The sequence below is a fragment of the Canis aureus genome, chromosome 25, assembly GCF_053574225.1.
Source record: "Canis aureus isolate CA01 chromosome 25, VMU_Caureus_v.1.0, whole genome shotgun sequence".
Lineage (NCBI taxonomy): Eukaryota > Metazoa > Chordata > Mammalia > Carnivora > Canidae > Canis > Canis aureus.
In genome coordinates, this window is record NC_135635.1 from 12,311,323 (window position 1) to 12,335,077 (window position 23,755).

The 23,755-nt window shown below is 36.6% G+C and overlaps 1 long non-coding RNA gene across 2 annotated transcripts in view; it reads left to right on the forward strand.

The window, feature by feature from the left end:
* The window catches only part of LOC144296990 (uncharacterized), a 100,034-nt gene that overhangs the window by 42,862 nt on the left and 33,417 nt on the right, over nucleotides 1–23,755 (forward strand). Inside the window, exon 2 of one of the 2 annotated variants that reach the window (XR_013363978.1) lies at nucleotides 13,322–13,575. The exons of the other annotated variant lie outside the window; for it this stretch is intronic. This is a non-coding gene — a long non-coding RNA (uncharacterized LOC144296990). Of the gene's footprint in view, nucleotides 1–13,321; nucleotides 13,576–23,755 lie in introns of those variants that run through there. 2 annotated transcript variants of the gene reach the window in all.

Below are 23,755 nucleotides of genomic sequence, written 5' to 3' on the forward strand. Positions count from 1 at the left end.
AGCCAGAGAAAGGGAAAAGCCCAGGCCTGGGGTCCGGGGCTTTAAGTTTTCCTCATCTTTTGTTCTCCCAGGACACAGCTTGGCTCTCAGAGGCTCTGCACTCTCACCTGGAAAGATTAGTGCAGTAGAATTAGTGCTAAAGTGAGGGCGTCTTTCATTTACCAGCCTTAGCGTTAATAAAGCCAACATTGGCAGGCAAGGAACAGAAAATAACCTGTCATTTGGACATCATGCTGACTGAGCAGCCAAGTCAGGCTCAGCCTTCTGGTTGAGTGCAGGATCCACTGAACCTCTACCTGTGTGGCCACCTGTGGCCCAGCCCACTCCAGGATCCCATCCATGCTCTGCGGCCTGGTGTGGGCAGCCTGGGCCCTCCACAGCCTGCAATCCAGTGGCCGAAATAGGAAAGTACTTTTCCTGTGGTATTTGCATAATAGAGGGAGGTGTTAAAGAGGTTTTATGGCTTGAAAATCATACCACAGGCACAGATCTCATGTGACATGGTAAGTGAGAACTGTTATTAATCAGTCATCGCTGAAGTCCAGGCTAGTGTTTTGCTAAGGGTTTAAATATGCATTTCCATATAAACAGACAAAATGTAGAATGATGTGACACGTTTTTAATTGAGCTAGAAACCGACCCCAGCAAATGGAATTCACAGAATCAGAGGGAAGAGAAACTAGCTGTGGACTGTGGGGGGTAAGTGGTGTGTGTGGAAGTCTTGTGTATGGGCAGGAGGGGGGTGGTGGCTGGAGCGAGAGGAGTCAGTGACTTTTATGTGTAAAGGGAAGAAATCATCTTTTAGGATTCTGCAATTCTCTGTGGTATAAGCTGATGAGTGTGACCTTTCGGCCTACCCTTTCTTGTGGAAAGTTTGCAACCCAGGCTGACACAAGCTGTTGTAATATGTTAATTTTGACCCAGCTCCGCTACAAATACTAACGGTGATCTCTAAGACATTTTCAGTAAGAAGTATAGTCCTTTGGACATAACTTTCAGCGCTAAGTATCCCAATGAAGGGTACTAACCTTTCTAGTGAAGGTCAAAATTAAGAAAACAAAAAATAAAATGAAGAAAAAAATAAGTGGTTTGGAGAAATGGGAACACCACCGAGGTTGTCATCCCTGAGGTGAGCAGTCCAGACACAGTCCTTCATCCTGCATTCTTTCAGGAAGCTTTGTTCCTTGGAAGAGCATGGTGGGAGGTCAGCTGGAATTTATCTAGAAAAAATTGAGTGGAGATGAATTCAGACAGGATGGGATGAGTTTGGAAACTCCTGTCAAAGAGCTAGGTGTAATTTTAGAGGCAGGACAGAAATGGGCAAGACAGGCTTGCCCAGCAGAGAGTGTTCTGTGACACTGGGTCACCATTCATTTATTCCAGGGCTGACCACCGTGGGTCACGTGCTCCAGTGCCTACTGGGGCCAGGCATGTACTAGAAATGCATGAAACAGTGAAGCCCGTGCTTCTGAGGATTGCAGTGACCTGGGAAAACAAATAGTGGCTACTCAGTCCCTCTTGATTAGTTGCTACATCAGTGTGGGCCAACTATGTCTGTGTCTTTTGACTGTTTAAGAGGAGACAGAAAAAATACTTTTACATGAAATTTTCCAATTTTGAAGTGTACAACTAATTCCACACATAAAAACATGTGTGGACTGAAGAAGAACTCTCTATGAGCAAGACACAGCTTTCTGCTCATAGTTGCCCCTGACCCACCTATTCTTCCTTGAAATCCGTTTGCCAGAAGGTGTGTTCCTGCTTTAGTGCACATGCTTGCAGAGTTAATGTTTATTATTATTATATATCATCACATCTTAAAATCTAAAGGTTAAATGAGTTTTTTCCCCTCTCTCTGATCAGTGACTCTCAATCGTCAATTCTCTGGTAAAATAAAAGGCAAATATGGAAAATGGGTTCTGTGATACATGTGATTGAAAAGTGTCAAATAAGAAAGCATTTGATGAAACTCAATGTTGTATGTTTTTGTTCATTCTTAAAGATAAAGAATAAATGTTCTTTGTCCTAGATTAGGAATTTTCTTTTCGTTTCTCATTTATTATTGAGGTATGATTGACATACAATGTTTATTAGTTTCAGGTACACAACATATTGATTAGATAATTCTATACATTACTCAGTGCTCACCATGATAAATGTGGTCACCATATAATGTTATTATACTATTTTTGACTATATTCCCTATGCTGTATTTTCATCTCTGTGAATTACTTATTTTATAACTGGAAATTTGTACCTCTTAATACCCTCCATCTATTTTGTCCATCTCTCCCCTCACTTCCCTTTTGGAGTAGGAATTCTTAATACTGGGTTCACTCATGAACTTCAGTTGGGCTCTAAGTTCTTAGAAATGGTACCCGTAATGTTGAATGTAAATGTGGGTTGTATCCTTCTCTTTTTGGAGGCATAGTTAATAGCTTTCACTGGCTTCAAAAAGGAGTCCAAAATATTAGTATCTTCTGCTCTAGACCCTATTGATGATCTTTAATTACTCATATTCCAGAAAAAAAATGTGCATTTTCTGTTTCCACTGTAGCACTTGGGGTTCACAGTTAGGAAAATAAAAATGACAAAGAAATCTATAATTACCATAAAATTTAGAGTCATGTATTTGACAAATGTGTAAGGTCATCAAGACAGTCATCGGTAAGTTATTTCTGAATATAATAGATTAGTTTTTATACATTTAGATATATACTTAAGACTTGGTAAAATGCATACTTTATAGATTTTAGATAATATACTAGGTGAGCATTTGTCATTCATTTTAGCTGCCTAGAATCAGAACCCTCTTAGATTTTAAGAATCCATAGAATTAATTGAAGGACTTTATTTAAACTCCTAGTGCATAGAGTATAAGCAGTAAAGGACTCAGCCTTGCATCAGCTTAATCCATAATTATATTAAAGTAGTCTTACTGGCACTAAGTTTCTTTAAGAAGCTAAAGTAAATGTTCCCTGGAGCCATTACCTAGAACCTCAAGTTCTTTTGTAGTTTTTCACAAAAAATAGATATAATCCAGAATTAAAAACAAGATAAAATAGGTAGAAATTGCCGAGAAGCCAAGAGAAAGAAAACCACACAAACTATTGAAAAAGGTCCGCGGAAAAATATAGGTTTTGGAATAGTCTTAAAATGAATGTGATTAATATAAGTTCTAGAAATTACATAACAAGGTGAAGAGTCTAAGAAGAGAGTAGAAATATACCCCCCAAGAATCAAATGGAAAATATATAACTGACAAATAAATACCCTCAATTAAGAGGTCAATGGGTGTGTTTAACTGCAGGTTGGAGTCAGCAGGAGAGAGAATTATTCAAGTGAAATATAGGTCAGAAAAAACATATCTTGACTAAAGTGGAGACAATAGACTGGAAAGTTCAGGAAAGAGCATTAGAGGCATATGAGATGCTAAGAAAAAGTCTAACATATATGTAATTGGAATAGAAAGAAGAGGTAGAGGGACAAAGTGAGGAAGAAAGAATGAATGGAGAAAAAAATTATTGGAGGGATTAATGTCAGAAAATTGTGCAAATGAAAGACATTAAGCAACAGATTCAATGTTACAATATGGATGAATCTTAAAGAAAATTAAGTGAAAGAAACCAGACCCCAAAACTGCATGTTGTAGGATTCAATTTATTTAATTATTTGTTTTAAATCATAAATTTATTTTTTATTGGTGTTCAATTTGCCAACATATAGAATAACACCCAGTGCTCATCCCATCAAGTGCCCCCCTCAGTGCCCATCACTCAGTTACCCTCACCCCCCACCCACCTCCCTTTCTACCACCCCTAGTTCATTTCCCAGAGTTAGGATAGTAGGATTCGATTTATCTGAAATGTCCAAAATAGGCAAATCTATAGAGATAGAAAGTAATTTCGTTTGTTGCCTAGAGATGGGAAGACTTGGGGAAATTACGGACTAATTTTTTTTTCCTGCAGAGATGAAAATATTCTAAAACTAATATGGTTGGACAACTCTGTGTATACACTAAAAACCATTGAATTGTGTACCTTAAATAAATTGTGAGTTTTTAAAAATATATATTTATTTATTTATTCATGAGAGACACAGAGAGAGAGGCAGAGACATAGGCAGCAGGAGAAACAAGCACCCTGAAGGGGAGCCTGATGTGAGACTTGATCCCAGGACCCTGGGACCACGACCAGAGCCAAAGGCAGACCTCAACCACTGATCAACCCAAGTGCCCTAAACTGTGAATTTTATCTTAATAAAAATCGTCATTTTTAAAAAAGACAACACAGTTTCCACCTGGTTCTCTTAGGAGAACGAGTTCCAACTTGCTCTTGGAACCCAACTGCCTTGTTGCAGGGAAGCCCAAACTAGCCACAGGAGAGGCACATGTAGGTGTGACAACTAACAACTGTGGTTGAGGTCCCAAGTGACAGCATCCATCAACTTCCAGACTTGTGACTGCATCTCCTTCAAATTTTTAAGCCTCAGTCTAGAGTCTTCACAGTGACACTCCAGACTTTGGGCAGCAGAGAAGTCATCCTCGCTGTGCCCTGTCTGAATTCCTGACTTGCATAATCAGGGAGCATAAGAAAAAGGGTTTTTGTATGCCACACACAAAGAAAAAACAAGGGAATAATCATATGGCTTTACTCATATGTGGGTATAATAAATAGAGAAAGGGGCCATAAGTGAAGGGGGGAAACTGAGTGGGGAAAAATTAGAGAAGAAGACAAACTATGAGAGACTCCTAGCTCTGGGAAACAAAAGGTTGCAGAAGGGGAGAAAGGTAGGGGGTTGGGGTAGCATATATATATATATAGAGAGAGAGAGAGAGAGAGAGAGGGCAAAAGCATCTGTAGCCAAAAACTCTAAGAACTAATGACCCAAATAACATCTCAAAGATTACTATGTGACAAAGGCAACATTTCAAATTAGTGGGAAAAGAATAAAGTATTTACTCTTTTTGGGAAAAAAAAGAAAAAAATGAGGGAAAAAAAACCAATGTATAATAGAGACGATCAAGAATGACAAATTTGGTTTCTCAAAAAGAATAATAAAATTGATAAATTCCTGGCAAGACAGATGAAGAATAAAATGAAAGAAATTCCAAATTATCAAATGAGAAACATGAAAGGGAATATTGCAATAGATCTGACAGACATTAAGAAAGATAGTAAGATGTTTTGATGCTTTTCAAACAAATATATTTGAAAATTTAATTGAAGTAGACAAATTCTTAGAAAAACAGTTTACATATACTGAAGAAATAATCCTATATTTATTAAAGAAATTGAATCTATAAATAAAAGCCTTACCACAGTGAGAACTCTAAGTCCCACTGTGTTCACTGTTGAATTCTAATAAACATTTAAGAAAGAAATAATGCCAGTTTTAGACGAAAATATTCCAGAGAACAAAAAATGTGCCAACACTTCTCAACTCATTTTATGGAGGTAGCATAACTTTCATACCAAAATCCCATAACTAATGTCATAAGAAGAGACAATTACAGTTGAATCTTTTTAATACACATAGATACAAACCTCCCCATAAAATATAAAACCAAGTCCAGAGAGGATAATACTCAAGACTATGTTAAGATTATTTCAAGAATGTAATTTTTCTTTAACTTTTGAAAATCACTTGATGTAACATGTTAATAGAGTGAGAAAAAACGTTATTATTTCAATATATGCAGTATAAGCATTTGATAAAATTAAACATCTATTTATAATTAAGAACTTAGTAAAATAGGAATAGAAGCAAACATTCCTATATGGTTAAGATTACCCTAAAAAAGCAAAATTTGTAGCAAGCACATTACTTAATACTGAGATATTAAAAACTTTCCCTGTAGGTTGGGAACAATGAAGGGATGACCACAATTATTTCTGTTCAGCATGTACTAGAGGTTTTATTTGGTGCAAAAAATAAGAAATGAATAAAGGGTGTAAGAGATGAAGAGTAAGATAAAAAATGGTATTATTTATAAGCGTCAAAATTATATACATAGAAAATCCAAAAGAATCTACAATTAAATTATTATAATTAACAAATGTAGCAAGATCACTAGACAAAAAAACAAAATACAAAAATAAATCAGTTTTGCCATTATAAGCAAAATGCCATCCAAAAAAATGAAATAAAATAATGATATACAAAGGCACTGAAAATATTAAATACCTAGGATAAACCCAATTAAAGCTTGTGAAAAAGGACTATAAATATCATGTTCATGAATTGGAAAGTCAGATATCATAAAGAGGTCAAGTGATTACAAAGTGACAGATTCAATGCAATTCCAATAAATCATGATTTTTTTTTCCTTTGTCAGAAAATAACAAGCTGATGGTAACTTTTCTTGTGAAAATGCAGATGGGCAAATCAAGGAGTATCGTGAAGAATGAAAGCCAAGTTGTAAAACTATATCTACTAGATATAAATATGTACAAAGCTACATTATCAAGATAGTGTAATCTTGGTACAAGGAGAGACAAGTGGGCAATAGAGAAGAATAGAGTCCTCCCCCCCCCTAAAAAGAATAGAGTTCAGAAACTGATCCACATATAAAAAGCAGCATTTCAGGGTAAGAAAAGTATATTCATTTCAATAAATAATGATCAATCATTCAGATATCTTAAGGGAAAAAATCCTTGATCCTTACCTCACACTATATAGACAAATAATACCAGGTAGACTGCAGATCCAAATATAAAAGATAAAAAAATAAGATTCTGGAAGATAATGTACAATATGACTTGATTTCAACAGCACTGATAAATTACACTAATTACAAAGAAAAGGATTGATTATATTATATTATTACATTATATTACATACAACCAGAACTTATATTTATCAAAAGACACTATGTTTTTGTTGTTGCCTGGCACATCCTAATGAATGCAAAACAGAGCAAGGTATAGATATACTCTGATTAACACAATAGACCTGATCCTGAAATTAAAGTGACTAACCAAGTCACCCTGTTCATGCTGGCTGTTCCCAGGTATGAGACTTTAAATTATGAAACTAGGTAGGTTTTCAACTTACTAGGGCAATACATTGGTTTCCCTATTGGAAATGGTGCAGGTAGATTAGATCTTTCCAAATGGCTTTGCCTATCCATTGCCTCACCTGAACACTGCACATAAGAACTGATTCCTCTCCATTCAAGATAATCTTCCCTCAGCCGGGACCCTGAACACCATGGTGATTTTCAAGTGTTGGGCCTTGTCCATGTTATTGTCAGGTTGGTATCATCCAATGGACTCCATATCTGCTCCCCCAAATCACTGCAGTCCTTCTGACCTATTCCCTACACTGAAGCAGGGGAGGATCTTTGAAAGTGAATTAGGAGACACTGAAGGGGTTTAAGGCTTAAACACTTGAGGAGTGTTTGATCAAATTTCCACTTTTAAAAGACACTGTTAAAGAGCATAAAAGAGAAGCCATAACTGCAAGATATTGGTGATGCATAGATCAACAAAAGGTGTATATATCATACTATATAAAGAAACTTCCACAGATTAATAAGATTATAGACAACCCAAGAAAATGTAGGCAAAACTAGTGAACACGCCCTTCACTAAAAAGGATATCCAACTGGCTTATAAACAATAAATAGTGCTCAAGTTCATTATTTAATGATAAAATAAAAATTAAATCCATAGTAACATACTTTTATATACCTATCGGAATGGCTAGAATAAAAATAACCAACATTATCAAGTGATATATAGTGTTGCTAAAGATATTGACAAGAAGAGTGTACGAAATGCTTATCACTGAAAGTGGAAATGCAAACTGAACAACTTTGGAAACCTATTTGCCAGTATCTATTAAAGTTGAATATATACATACACTCTATAATCTGGTCATTCTACACTTCATTTTTACAGCAGAAATATATATATCTGTGCACCTAAAGATGTGCTCAAGTATGCTCACAGCAACATTATACTTAATAAACAAAAGATGGAAACAATCTAAGTGTTCTTCAAAGTAGAATGGATAAATAAACTGTGGCTTACTTTTATAATAAATATCCTCTGAATATCCAAAAATCCTTTGACTTTTAGGATCTCCTACTCCCTGTTCCTTTTTCAAACTCCTGTGTATATTTCCTTGTGTGTCAATGGGGTGCCTTTGGGGGAAGAGCCTAAAACTTTCAAGATATTCTTAAAGACATCTGTGGCCCCAAATGGTTAATTTTTTTTCATTCATTGATTCAATGAATATTAGCTGGTATTTCTCAAAGAGTACCAAGGAATGTTTTAAGATGTTCTATGGAAACAGTTCAATTTGAATATATTTAGGTAAGACTGCTAAATATAATCGGTCTTTTGAAGATGAACATACTTAAGGGGCACACAGGTGGCTTGGCTCTTTGGGTATCTGCCTTCCACTTGGGTCATGACCTCAGTCCTGGGATCGCCAGCGTTGGGCTCCCTGCTCGGTGGAGAGTCTGCTTCTCCCTCTGCCCCTCCCCCTGCTGTTCTCTCTTTCTCTCTCTCTCTGATTTCTGTCTCTCTGATTTTAAATAAATAAAATATTTTTAAAAAATGAAGATAAGCATGCTTAAGACCTTCATAGCAACCCTACTGTGAAGAATCATGTGCTATTTTGGTCAATTTAGCATCCACAAACTAGTTTAACAAAGGAATTAAAATCACCTTCCCCCATTTGTTTTTGTTTTTATTTTTAAAGATATCTGATATTCTAAAGGATTGTTCTTTCTTGCAAAATATTTTGGGAAACTTGATTTATAACAATTCTGGGTGATGCACCATTACATGACTGATTATATGAAAAATACATAAGAATTGAGAGATGAGTCAATTAATTAAACTACTGAGTGCAAAACCCGGGTATTATTTGAAATTACCCTGCCTATGTTTACACACAATTGACTCAATACCCTCCTATGTTTTTAAAATACAGTTCCTGCCCTAATATTTCATAAGTTCCCAGAAGTTTGCATTCTTAAGCTCATTTCTGGGTCTAGGCTTCTGCTTCCATTGAACTCTTGATCTTACTCACATTGCACAATTCCCCAGGAATGTTCTCCTTCTTCTGTTGCTTATGAAACTAGATGTGGTCCCCTGCTTTAATCTCCCCTAGTCAATGTGTGTGATAGACCTTACTGATGTTGGTTATGGTTCACTGAGGATTTGAAGGCATAGAAAAGCAAACGTCTTAAAACTTGTTGAGATCCTTATTCTCAAAAGTCCTTCAGTCCTTTGATCACTAAGAATTTTTTCATTGGCCACTTGTCAAAGGTTCCCACTTCCTAGAATAATGGCTCTACTTATTCCCTCCCTCCCTCCCTTTTTTTTTCAGAGCTTCTCTGTCTTCATTCCACATTTCCTGTTTTTATTCTATGGAGAGGGGTTTAGTTATCACCTGTCTGTTTCTATCTATGACCTAGGATCTCACCTTCTATTCTTCAAGGGCTTACTGAGCTCTGTTCTAAACAAATTCCTCTTTTCTGTTTTTATTTTTCTATTAGCCAACAAGTACTTACTGAATATCTCCCATGTGCCAATCATTTTGGTATCTATTTGACTTTTTATCTGGGTTGTTGCTCTGTGCCATTGCAACTTTCTCCCATCTCTCCTTCCTATCCCTAATAGTTTTATGTCCACATACAAAGGCTGTCACTTAAAAATCTTTTTCATAGAATGCAACACCTTTTCTGGGGATATAACTAAGAAATGTATCTCAAGATGGAAAAAATGTGTAGTCACAACGTTCCCTGTGTACAATATTAAATCTTTCTAAACATGCAATAGCTCAAGCATTTCAACTTAACCATTTCATATTTGCTATCGTAGCAATTATGTTCTTGGCCATAAGACTGAGGAAAGTGTTTTATATTTATTACTTTATCCGATCTTCAATACCATGTACTCACATAGAAAGAGAAGAAGACAAATCACTTCTTTCCAGCTCTTGTCTTTCTCACCTCTATAAAAAAATAGTCACAAAGTTATCTTCTTACAACCACTCTCATTTTGTGATGTAGAAATGTATTCTTCAGAATATGTGTGATATTCATTCTTTAACTCACCAAACATACGCTGAGTCCTACCAGGAACTATGGCAGGTAACAGATCATAAAATCAGTCAGTCATGGTTTGTGTTGGGGGTTTGTGGCTTCTCCCCTTTCAGGATGGTTCTTTCACTAGTTTTGGATGATCTTTCATCACTGAAACAAATGACAAGGCTCAAATCAAATAATGTATCTACACATTTGATTGATAATAGCTTCAACTGAGAAAATTTTCACTTAGAAGATTGATGCCTCTATGACCAAAATATTCCTTTTTACATGACTGTCTGTTGTTAAGTTGTTTGTATATTTCAGAATTCCCTAAAAGACCTAACAGGAGTGAAGACCATCATGTTAGACTGAGCTTTACTCCATGAGAAGGGAGCATCTATGAACTAAATTCTCTTCCAGGCTAATGAAATTTCATGTGAGGCATTTGGTGCTCTGGGATTCAAAAAGGTTATCAGCCAAGCATTTATAATAAAAGTCCTCCCTGCTTTTCCCTTGCATGCACTGGGAAGATGGGAGTGCTATCAGTTTGACATTTCTGTCAGAACTGGTATTTGAACCACTGGATGATTCTGACAAATGCCACTGCTGTCATTGGCTCAGTTTTAATTATACCTGACTGAAGCTTTCAATGGCAGCAGCAGAAAACTTAATTAGTTGGAGTCTAGAGTATGAGCTGACTGGAGGATTCCCAAACAGTATATAGGCTTTCAGTGGAGAAGTGACCCCACCCTTGGCAGGGAGCAGTCCCGGCCAGACAGTTTTCAAAGCCTCTAGAAGTTATTGATCCATTTAGATTGACTTTGAGAACACATTACATTTATGTATTTGTTTTTCAAGGAAATTAGTAGTGTATGAGAGTAGGGCAAACAAGCAAATACAAAAAGAACAACAATAAAAAAAACCCCAGCCTATTTAGAAAACAACTCTATCTCCATGAGGACTGAAGAAAGGTGTGTGTGTGTGTGTGTGTGTGTGTGTGTGTGTGTGTGTGTGTGAAGTGGAAGCTCTCTTGAAGAAGACAACAAAGCAGAATGGGATGACTGCCTCTAATACATCTTACCTGCTTAATATTTGCTTACAAGGTGTAAATGTGAGTATGTTTTTTCCTTAACATTCGTGTAGAAACATGAATTAACCCGCTGTGACGTCAAACTGCTAATATGCTGCAATTAAAAGTGAGCATAACTCTTGCCCGCTGGTCAGAGAAAGGTTTCATTTCATTAGGAGAAGTGCTTTCTCAGAATCGCTGTTCTTCTGTACAGCGTTACTGAGATCCTATTGGAAGCTACTACAACTCACTGTGCAACTCAGGGCCAGTTTACTCTTCAAATTACATGTGGGTTTGAGGCTCCTCATTTGTCTTCACTCACACAGTCTAAGAGGTGCAGAAGAAGTTGTGCTGAATATTGAGTTTTGTCAAACATAAAGGATGATATTCTGCTTCATTTTATAAATAAAATATGACAATGCTTGACAAGGCTGACTGAACTTTTGTCTTGATGACTCAGCCAAGACTCAGGATCTCCCACTCTTGTCAGCTGTCTGGTTTGATTCTGCTGCCACTGTCACTGCTGCCTGTAAATCCAGTGACGCCTCTGGAACAGAACATTATTGGATACTGATTGACTACTTGGGTAAAATAACAGCCTAAGGGGAATTCTGCTTCTGAAGAAAGGCATGGCAGTGTCTGGCTTTGAAGTTTTCTCAAAAGGGTTCCTAAGGGAATAACTGTAAATTTCTCACTTTCAGGAATACCAAAATCCTGCTCTTTGGCCTAAGTTATCCTTATTGTACACTGGTGTCATTGACCTTTGGACAATACCTGAGTGGAGTCTATTCTCAATATTTTTAGCAACGCTAAATAAAATAAATCTTAGGCTTGGTTGTTAAATCTAGAAATATTAATTTCCAGGAGTGAAATTACTACTGAGTTAGGTCTCTTAATATTTAGCAACATGGGAGCTAGCTTTAAGCATTGTGTTTTCTTCATGGGTACATTGTGTTGGAATGCATGTGTGTGTGTGTGTGTGAGAGAGAGAGAGAGAGAGAGAGAGAGTAGGTGGAAGCTCTCTTGAAGAAGACAACAAAGCAGAATGGGATATCTTTTTGAAGGCTGATGTGAGGAAGTACTTAATCTTGAAGTTTTCAAGGGACTGGCTCCTGTACCCCCATTTTCTGGACGCTGATGAACTAAAGTATGAAATAAAGCTGATGGTGTCCTTTTTCATCATCTCTTTGAAAATGGAATGGAATTAAAATTGGTACTTAAAATTAAATGAGGTGAGGTTCCACGTATCAGGTAAATATAAAGTATTTAAAAGAAAATGCTACAGATGACAGAAAAGCACAAAAACTGTTCCTGACATGAATAATTCACTAATTCTCGGATGGTATAAGTCACCTACTAATGTGCGTTACTTGCCATTTAATGGTGGCTGTATCTGAAGAAATATGGAAATTGGAATATTTTAATAACTTTCTATATGAAAGATGATGAGACTGCCTAAATGATTAAGAGGAAGATATGTTATAATGAACTAAAGCCACTCGAGTGTAAGGTAATTTTAATTCAAATCTCCATCTGCTTATGTATAATTAAGACTCATTTAACAAGTTAATGCCTAACAGAGAGAACTGATAAGTTTGGTATTAAAGATCTTAAGAGAAGTAAATTAAACTGTCTGGGTTGAACTGGTCCTTAGTTTTAATTTCTTACACCTGAAACTTGGTATGAATTTCAGGGTCCACTTCTTTACCCTCACTATTCATTTAGCCATGGAGTCAAAGACAAAAGGGGAGGGGAAATGGAATTATCCTTTTTATATTTTAATTTGGGAGATTCCATCCTGTCCAAGATGTGACAGCATCTTGACTGATATGAATATTTATACACTTCATATTGCTCACTGTATAGCATCTATATGCCATTAAGATGGCGTTTTCAAAGCCACAAAAATATTTATGCACAGTTGAGACTGGCAGCAAGGTTAAATAACCTCAGAAAATAAGAGGAAAGCCTTTAAAGTGCCAAAAGGGACTGTTTTGATCTCTAGTGAATTTCATGAGCTTGTTGACTGCTCAACTTCCTACTTAATTTTTTTCTGCAGTTTCTGCCAAAGAAAGTCCAGCCATCATAAATATGGTGTCAACCTTTTTGTCTTCCAGCATAAAAAATTAATTCCCAGTGTATGACTCCTCATTTAGGAAGAAGATGAATGGATCTTCTATTTACATGCTTTTTAACATTTTCAGGACTAAATTCAAACGGTAGTCTTGAAGATTCACTCAGCCTTCTTGACAGGATTCTCACTGAGAAGTCATCATTTCTCAGCAATGCCCGGGTAATGCCAATGCCATGATGGAACCACAGAACTGAACCTCGGTCTTCTTGCTGATTGTCAGCCATCAGAGACAGCTTTTGTCAGGTCACCTAGAAGACAACTTAAGTCATAAGTTTCACAGATCGCAAATTAAATCACTAGAACTTTTTAAGTCCTTTCAAGAAATTCACAGCTCTAATCTCCTTTCAATATGCCTGATTCATTTCTTAGGACTATATCCTATTGCTTGGTTCTTTTATTTTATTGACCCTTTAAAGGTCAAGTAATTTGCTCAAGTTCACAAAGTTTGTAGAGAGCTGAGTCTAGTATTTCGATGATTAATTCAGTATACTTGCCAGAATTTCACCCTGCCTCTTAGAGCTACCAAATATACACTCTTTATTTCAAACACATATACTATATATACAAATATTTATTTCTCTTTCTTTCTCTCTCTGTGTGCATGTATATGTATATACAGGTATATCTGATATGTATATATATATATGTATATCACATATATATACTCACGCAATTAAAATATCCCTCTATTAACAATGCCTTATTTTATCTTCCATTACTTAGAAATATATTTTGGAAGGAGAGTAAACATTTGTTAGAACTTCCAAACTATATATGAAAGCAAAACCGACATAAGAAAGTCTGATTACCCCTCTGGAGTTGTATACTATTTTTGCTAAAAAGTATGTAGAAAGCAGTGTCTATAGCAAGTTTTCATCCATCCAATTATTGAAAATTTGACCACCCACTTAGCATGTTCATGTTCAATAGACCCATTTACCTCCAAATTGCTCCTGCAGTAATAAGCCTCACTTGGCATATGTAGTCACTGCAACTGGAGATTTTCCTCATAGTTAGTGAGATCATAAGCAAATAATTATTTATTTTTGATACAACTGTACACTTTCATGCATTGTTGAGAAAGCAATTGTTAATAACTTTCTGGAGGATATTTTAAGAATATAATTCAAAAGTCTTATAAGTGACATCATTCTTTAACAAGCTTACTCCTGGTTATTTATCCAATGGAAATAATCAAATTAATATACGTAGATATATGAACAAGTGTGTTTATTGAATCGTTATTTATTATACCAGCAGCAAATAATGAGAAAAAGGGGGGAAAAGGGCAACTGTTAAATAAATTATGGTTAATCCATGTAATAGATACTCTAAACACTGAAATGCTACATATACACATTTATTGTTATAGACAGATATTTAAAATATATCAAATCAAACAATCAGGACATAAACAGTTTGTATTATATGATATAATTTTATTAAAAATCATACATATGCATAGAAAGAGGTTTAGAAGGACATTGTTTTAGGTGGATTCTTCTGGTTGCAGTAAATGGAAACTTTCCTAGGTTAGTATAATAATGGTGATTATCAACATACATATGAAGAAAAGGGCTATAAGAAAATCATATAGCTAGTGTTTATGTTGAACTAAAGAAATTTTGTTACCAGTCATCACTATAAAAAGCATATAAAAAGCATTATGGAAACAAGAACCAGATAGTCACAAGATTTTCCTATTCTGAGAATGCATAGACCCCAACTCTAGTTCTTCACCATTATAAAGACTTTCTCTTTCTCTCTGCATGTCTACATATATCAGCAAGTAACTAATGATCTCCCCAAAGTTCCAGTTCAAATTTTTAGCAAATTTGATTGATCCACTTGATCACCATTCTTGTTTAGACAATGCTTATGTTCCTAAGATGACTTCTTAGGAAATGACTGGCTTCAAGTTTGGATGCCCTTGGGTTAGATGTGTACCTTCTGGTCCAATTAGCTATGGTTAGGGGTGTGGGGTTTTGTGATACTGAAATGTGACCTACGGGGAAAAATGGACTACAATTACAAAACAAATACTTCAGTTAAAAATAGGCAAAGAACTTGAATAAGCATTTTTTTTTTTCAGAAAAGACATATAGATGCCCAACAAGTACATGGAAAGGTACTCAACATCACTAATCATTGGGAATATGCAAATCAAAACCACAATGGGATATCACCTCATACCTGTTAGAATGGCTACCATCAAAAAGACAGGAGATAAGTATTGATGAGGATGTGGAGAAAAGGGAACCCTGTGTATTATTGCTGGGAAAAATGGAAAAGAGTACAGAGATTCCACCCCAAATTAAACAGGGAACTGCTGCACAATCCAGTAATCCCACTTTGGGTATATAGCTGAACCTTGAACAACATGGGTTTGATTTGCACATATTCACTTACATGCAGATTGTTTTCTGATAAATACAGTATAGTACTATAAATGTATTTTCTCTTTCTTATGATTTTCTTAACCATTTTCCTTTTTCCAGTTTACTTTATTCTAAGAATACTATATATAATACATATAACATACAAAATGTGTTAATTGACTATTTACATATTGGTAAGGCTTCTGGTCAGCAGGAAGCTATTAGTTGAGTTTTGAGAAATCAAAATCAGATGCAGAATTTTGAATGTGCAGTGCTTGGGCCTCTAATCCTCACATTGTTCAAGGGTCAATTATTTTATGCAAAGAATATAAAATCACTATCTTGAAGAGATATTTTCTACCCTTATGCTCATTGCAATATTGTTCACAATAGCCAAGACATGGAAACAATGTTAAGTATCCATAGATGGATGATGGATAAAGAAAATGTGGTATATGTATAAAATGGAATATTTTTTTCAGCCATAAAATGAAGGAAAATCCTGCTATTTGTGACAACATGGATAGATCTTGAGGGCATTATTCCAAATGAAATAAGCCAGCTAGAGAAAGACATGCTGTATGATCTCACATGTGGAATTTTAAAAGCCAAACATAGAAATAGAGTGGAATGGTGGTTTCCAGGAGCTCTAGGGTGGGGAAAATGGGGAGAGGTTGGTCAAAGTGTACAAACTTCCAGTCATAAGATGAATAAAGTCTAGGTCTAACGTGTAGCATGATGACTATAGTTACCATATTGTATACTTAAAAGTTGCAAAAAGAGTAGATTTTAGTGTTCTTACCACAGAAAATGGTAATTATGTGAGTTAGTGAATGTGTTAATTAACCTTTTTGTGACAATCACTTGACAATATATACCTGCATCAAATTATCATATTTTATGCCTTTGACTCATACAATGTTGTATGCTAGTTGGCATATTTCAATGAAGCTTAAAAAATTTAGATAGGGAGAGAACAATAAGGGACATTTAAAAAAAATGTTGGGCACAAAATTGAGTTGTGTACTTACTAAAAATAAGTATTTCTTATAATCAGGATTCTCTGAACTGGCATGAATAATTAGTACTGTAATGAAATAAATTCTGCCAATTTTTTAAAAAAATAACAAGCATTAGTAATTATGCAAAACATTGAGAATTCTTATATACTGCTAGTGGGAATATAAATTGTTATAATTACTTGTTTTATATCTGGAAAGTTGAACATATATATTAAATCTAAGATTCAGTAACTTTTAGGTATATGCCCAATAGAAATGTTTGTACCAAAAAAAAAAAAAAAAGAAATGTTTGTACCATGTATACAAGAATGTTCATCATATTATTTGTAATATTCAGGAATTGGAAACAACCTAAATGTTCATCAACTATAGAATAGATATATAGGGCAGCCCGGATGGCTCAGCAGTGTAGCGGCGCCTTCAGTCCAGGGCGTGATCCTGGGGACCTTGGATGGAGTCCCACATCGGGCTCCCGGCATGGAGCCTGCTTCTCCCTCTGCCTGTGTCTCTGTCTCTCTCTGTGTGTGTCTCTCATGAGTAAATAAATAAAATCTTAAAAAAAAGAATAGATATATAAATTGTGGTGATCTCACAACAGAATACTGCACAGTGATGAAAATGAACTACAGATACACCTAACATCACTGATTAATCTCACCAGCAGTGTTGACTAAAAGAAGCCAAAGAACATATACCTCCATTATACAAACTTCAATACCAGGCAAAATTAATCTGTAGTGTTAGAAGCCTAGACTGTGTTTACAGTTGGAAAGGAGGGAGAGGTAATATTCGGGAAGTGGATTCTGGAGTGCTGGCCATGTTCTATCTGATGGTTATACAGGTGTCCATTTTGTAACAATTTATAGAGTTTTCTATGTGTATTTTACTTTGGTACAAAAAGTTTAAAATATTAATCACCAGTAAATAATCTAAAAAACTACTTGGAAGGGAAATATGGATGCCACAGACATTCTGAAGCCTAGCTTATCCAGTTATGTACACTACAAGACTGCCAGTGGTTATTTCTGATGGCCATAGATGAGTCTCTATTAAAAGTCTCATTCCAAATGTTTTCCCCATTAGAGATTCCCTAATGTCGTCGAAATTAATTACTTCACCCCACCTTCTTTGTAATCTCATCAATGCTCCCTTAGTGGATGAGGGGAGCAACTTAGCAGCTATCTGGTTTTTTAAAATAATGATTTTGACAGGTACTTAATCCTAAGCAACTACAAGTGATATACTTCATGCCACATTACTAGAGTCTCATTTTTCCATCTTCAAGGAGGGCATGGATATGTTCACACACAAATAAGAAAGTAAGTGTATTCTAGAATCTTATGTGGAAGTCTGTTTACTGGGACTACATCTAGTACCCAGAACAATAGTAGTTAGAGTCAAAGCAGGAGAATGGGAATTGCTTTAAATAAGAGAGAGTTTAATACAGGGAAACCATCAAGATAGATGGACAGAACAAGAATGAGAAAATCTTGAAACTAGAAATAGTGGGATGCCACAATCATTCCTGGGCATGTGTTACGGATGTTCAGTGGCTGATGTCCCTTGGAATTTGGAGCCCAGGTTGGCTTGCCTGCTGGGAGCTGTGGCCATGGAAGAAATGCTGCTTCTGCCAGAGATGCTACCTGAGGCAGAGAGGCAGGAGAGGCCAATGAAGGTTAAGCTTCAGTGTCCCTTATCTGTTCTCTAAGAATCTGGGAGGGGTTCAGGGGGTAGATCCACATGGTTACGTGTTTTTGGAAAATTAAGATATTGTAACTATCATCAGCTAAGACTACTGCTTTTTATTGACTCAACTTTTTTTTTTTTTTTTTTTTTTTTTTTTTTTTTTTATTGGTGTTCAATTTACTAACATACAGAATAACACCCAGTGCCCGTCACCCATTCACTCCCACCCCCCGCCCTCCTCCCCTTCTACCACCCCTAGTTCGTTTCCCAGAGTTAGCAGTCTTTACGTTCTGTCTCCCTTTCTGATATTTCCCACACATTTCTTCTCCCTTCCCTTATTTTCCCTTTCACTATTATTTATATTCCCCAAATGAATGAGAACATATAATGTTTGTCCTTCTCCGACTGACTTACTTCACTCAGCATAATATCCTCCAGTTCCATCCACGTTGAAGCAAATGGTGGGTATTTGTCATTTCTAATAGCTGAGTAATATTCCATTGTATACATAAACCACATCTTCTTTATCCATTCATCTTTCGTTGGACACCGAGGCTCCTTCCACAGTTTGGCCACAATTTAATTGAAGTTTGATTTGCCAACATATAACACCCAGTGCTCATCCCATCAAGTGTCCTCCTCAGTACCCGTCACCAAGTTACCCCAACCCCCACCCACCTCCCCTTCTACAACCCTTTGTTCGTTTCCCAGAGTTAGGAGTCTCTCGGGATCCCTGGGTGGCGCAGCAGTTTGGCGCCTGCCTTTGGCCCAGGGCGCGATCCTGGAGACCCGGGATCGAATCCCACATCGGGCTCCCGGTGCATGGAGCCTGCTTCTCCCTCTGCCTGTGTCTCTGCCTCTCTCTCTCTCTCTGTGACTATCATGAATAAATAAATAAAATCTTTAAAAAAAAAAAAAAAAAAAAAGAGTCTCTCATGTTTTGTCACCCTCTCTAATTTTTCCCCACTCATTTTCCCTCCTTTCCCTTATAATCGCTTTTACTCTTTCTTATATTCCCCATATAAGTGAAACCATATGATGATTGTCCTTCTCTGATTGACTTACTTCACTCAGCATGATACCCAACTTTCACATTTCCCCTCATGTCAGGCATTGATGGAATGGCCATGGGCATTTTGGAGCTCAGACTAAATTGATATTTGAGGCACAGACCAAAGAGGTGAATTACAAATTACACAATTACTTATGTATATACTTAAACACACACAAAAGAGAAGAGCTAGAGCACACAGTTGTTGTAAATTTGTCCTACACTTCCTGGCAGGAAAAGCATATGGGTAACGGAGGAAAAACATGCTTTAAAATATAGTTAGAAGCAGGGACCCCCATGTGGCTCAATGGTTGAGCATCTGCCTTTGGTTCAGGGCATGATCCTGGCGTCCCAGGATCGAGTCCCACATTGGGCTCCCTGCAGGGAGTCTGTTTCTCCCTTTGCCTATGTCTCTGTGTCTCTCATGGATAAAAAAAATAAAATATTTAAAAAATAAAGTAAAATATAGTTAGAAGAAAATTTAGGGTAAAATTTTCAAAGTTTTTCAGCTCATATATGAAACGAACTTGGAAAGTTTGGAGAAAAACTTGTTTTTCCAAATTTCACAATCCTAAAAATTTATTTGACATTACCAATATAGGCTCAGAGGATGAAATGTTTTTAACTTTCAGAAATCAAATTTTGATCAACTATGCTAAAGAAAAGATTGAATTACCCTTCTATTCTCTCTATACAAATAATCACAAAACAGTTGTCATGTAAAGAGGTGATCTGGGGCACCTGAGTAGCTCAGTTGGTTAAGTGTCATCTGCCTTTGGTTCGGGTCATGATCCCAGAGTCCTGGGATCAAGCCCCACATCAAACTCTGTTCAGTGGGGAGTCTGCTTCTCCCTCTCCCTCTGCGTGTGACTCCCACTGCTTGTGCACTCTCAATCTCTCTCTGTGTCAAATAAATAAATAAAATCTTAAAAAAAAGAGGTGATCTAATTGTAGGTAGCCAAAAACACAAGAAGAATAGATATTAAACTTATGTGTTTGACAGATAATAAAATCTTAATTTAAAAAGTTTGTGATGTTTGTAAGCTTCACAAAAATTTGTAGTTGTTTATATTTTCTTTTTACATTCTAATGAATATTTACTTTTATGCCTAATTTTGAGCTCATAATTTTTTAAAAAGATTTATTTATTTATTTTAGAGAGAGAGAGAGCATGTGCACACATCGCACAAGTGGGGGAGGGGCAGAGGGATGTGCCCTGATGTGGGGCTGATGTGTGTACACTGATGTGGGGCTCAATCCCATGACCCATGAGATCATGAGATAAACCAAGGGTTGGGTGCTCCACTGACTGAGCCACCTAGGCATCCCTTGAACTCATAGTTTTTATTTTTTGTTTATTTTTTAAAGATTATTTTTAAAAAATATTTATTTATTTATTTATTTATTTATTTATTTATTTATTTATTTATTTATGAGAGACAGAGAGAGAGAGGCAGAGACACAGGCAGATGGAGAAGCAGGCCCCATGCAGGGAGGCCGATGTGGGGCTTGATCCTGGGACTCCAGGATCATGCTCTGGGCCGAAGGCAGATGCTAAACCACAGAGGCACCCAGGGATCCCTAAACTCATAGTTTTTAAATTTATTTTTTTAATTAGAACCTCTGCATTTTTTTTTGAACCTTTGAATTTTGAAGTCCCAACAAAACCTAGATATTTTCCTGGAAGAGGGAAAATGCCATGGCTTTCCCTTCCCTTCCTTCTGCTCTCCTTTCTCCTGTCATTGCTTACATTGACCAAATTCAGCTGACATGAGAGCTTGGACATTTAGTCCAAAGGCATCTGCAGAGTATGGGAAGGGAAATGCATGAGGAGGCAAACTGGCCCAAAATGTCACAGCAAGGAAGGCAGGAAATTGGTCCTTTTATATTCTGCTGGTAGGAATTGAAATTGTGCCACCTTTGTGGGGCAGTAGTATTTATGAGGGTAGCCATCAAAATCATAAATGTACCTACCCTTCGACTCTGCAACTCCACTTTCAGAAGCTTATCTGAGATGTACTCACTCATGCAGGAAATGATATAAGATTATTAATGAACGCATTGATTACAATAGTTAAAGATTAGAGACAATCAAAATATACTTAAATGGGTGATAGATGAATACATTTATGGTATATCAATACAATGTAATACTATTCCCTTTAAAAAGGAGGAGAACAAACAAAAGCAAGGAAGCTCTTTATGGATTAATATGGAATTGTATGAAGTAAAAAGTGTTTGTTCAGTTATGCTATCACTGATGTAAGTAAAGTTCATAATCCTTTAACTGAACTTCGAAAATTCATAAATCTCTGACTACCAAATATTTTTTTCCATAGATAATTGGGTTGTAAAATCTGATTTGAAGTTGCATGGGGTTATTTATAGTTTAAAGGCTCTTAGGTTTCGATGAAGAAGATGAAGTTAATAAAAAAAAAGAAAAAGAAGATGAAGTTAAGCATTGGGTTAGGGGTGTTTCCCCAGATTCTACTGGGAATGTTTCTAAAACCCATTCTCCAGTCTTGAAAGTGGCTCCAGAGGAGCTGAGAGGACATGTGAATGGGATGCACTTGCCTTCTACTTTTAATGAAGCAGAGATGTGACATTTGCAAACCACCCCCCGTTCCCCAGGTAACAAGAGGAAGAAGGGCAATGAAAACTTGATATATCCCTTACTTCCGTGCCACTAGGCTTCTGTTCATTCCTGCTCTCTGGTAACCAGCCCTTTGTGGCCATAGAGAAAAGAAAGGAAACCAGTGGATGGTATGATTGGTGCCCCTAGAACACATTCCTCCAGTCCCTGCCTCCTACTCTGAATTTCATATCTGCTTTTTCAATTGCCCATTAGACATTTCTTTTCAGATTGTTTTACTGGCACCTTAAAATCAACATACCTAAAACTGAATTGTTTACCTTTTCTTCCAGAGCATCTTTCTCAGGCTAAGTATGTTTTACTGGGTGGTACCGTCATTCACTTGGTAACATAACCAGAAACCTGCACTATAGGCTCAACTTCTTCCTCCCTCTGATGATCTCCTATTCTATGTCCTGTTATTTCCCAAGACCTGGCTATTCTACTTTCCTAATAGGATTGCCAGACAAATTACAGGATGTCTAATTCAATGAAAATTTCAGATGAACTGTAATTGTTAATTTAAGTATGAATACTTACATTTGAAATGAATACTTACATTTAAAAAATGAATACTTACATTTAAAAAATTATTCACTGATTTTCTGAAATACAAATTTAACTGGGGTTCTGCATTTTACTTGCATCTCTATTCTGCATCCAAATCTGCATTTCTAGTTCCCATCATCTGTCAAATCCTCTTACTGGCCCCTTGTTCAGTTCTTCTCTCTTCTCTCCCATGTCAGTGGAACAGCCTCCTAACTGGTTGTCCTTCTTCCAAATGTTTCTGCACCCAATACAAAGGCTAAGTTGCTAATAGACAGATCTTTCTAAAACATAAATTTGATCACTTTAACTACCCCCCAACTCTCCCATCCTTCTCATAACTTACATGCCAGCCATACGTTGTGTTAGAAACTAGCCAGTGAGTCTGCTGGTTGACCCACACTGGCTTCCTCCCAAGCAGCCCCACAACAAGCTTTCTCATGTCACCAGGGCTGTACCCTCACCTGCAAAGCCAAGAATTCTCCCAATGGTACATGAGCCTGTCCACTTCCCATCTTCTCTATAAATATACAAGATTCCAAAGATCTAGGTCTCTCTTCTAAATCCCGACTGCTTGATGTTCTAGAGTGTGCTGTGCATATATAGTGTTTCAGAAGGTGGCAGCCACCATGGAAACTGGTTTAAAAAAATTTTTTTTTTTGGTGAATAATGGAAGGAATTGGTGGGCATTATTTTATAGCAATGCATTGCTTTTTATTTTTCCTCTTGAAAATGTCCTTATTTGCTTCAGAGGCAAATGATGAAATTTACCTAAGATAACTCCATAACAAACTGTGGTATAGGTGCAACACAAGGAAATTTGGAATAGAATGTTTTATTATTTGTTGCCAATTTTTAGAATGTTAGAAATAAAATGGGCTTTGGAGATCATTTATTCCAATATTATCACTCTACAGATGAGAAAATAAAGACTCAAGGAAGGGAAATAACTTGCTTAAGATCATAGAAATGATGAGAACTGTCCCGTGGGTAAATCATCATTCAGAGCTATGAGGGCAGAGAAAGCTTTCCCTAAGGTGATAGCAGCCTGTAGGAAGAAGCCCTCACCTCTCTTAGCCCTCTTGTGTTCCTCATGGACTTCATGATTCTGTGCTGACCTCTTAATACAGTCAGATTTCAGGTGCTCGTACTTCATTTCCTCAAGACAAGAAGTTTATTAATGATCCAT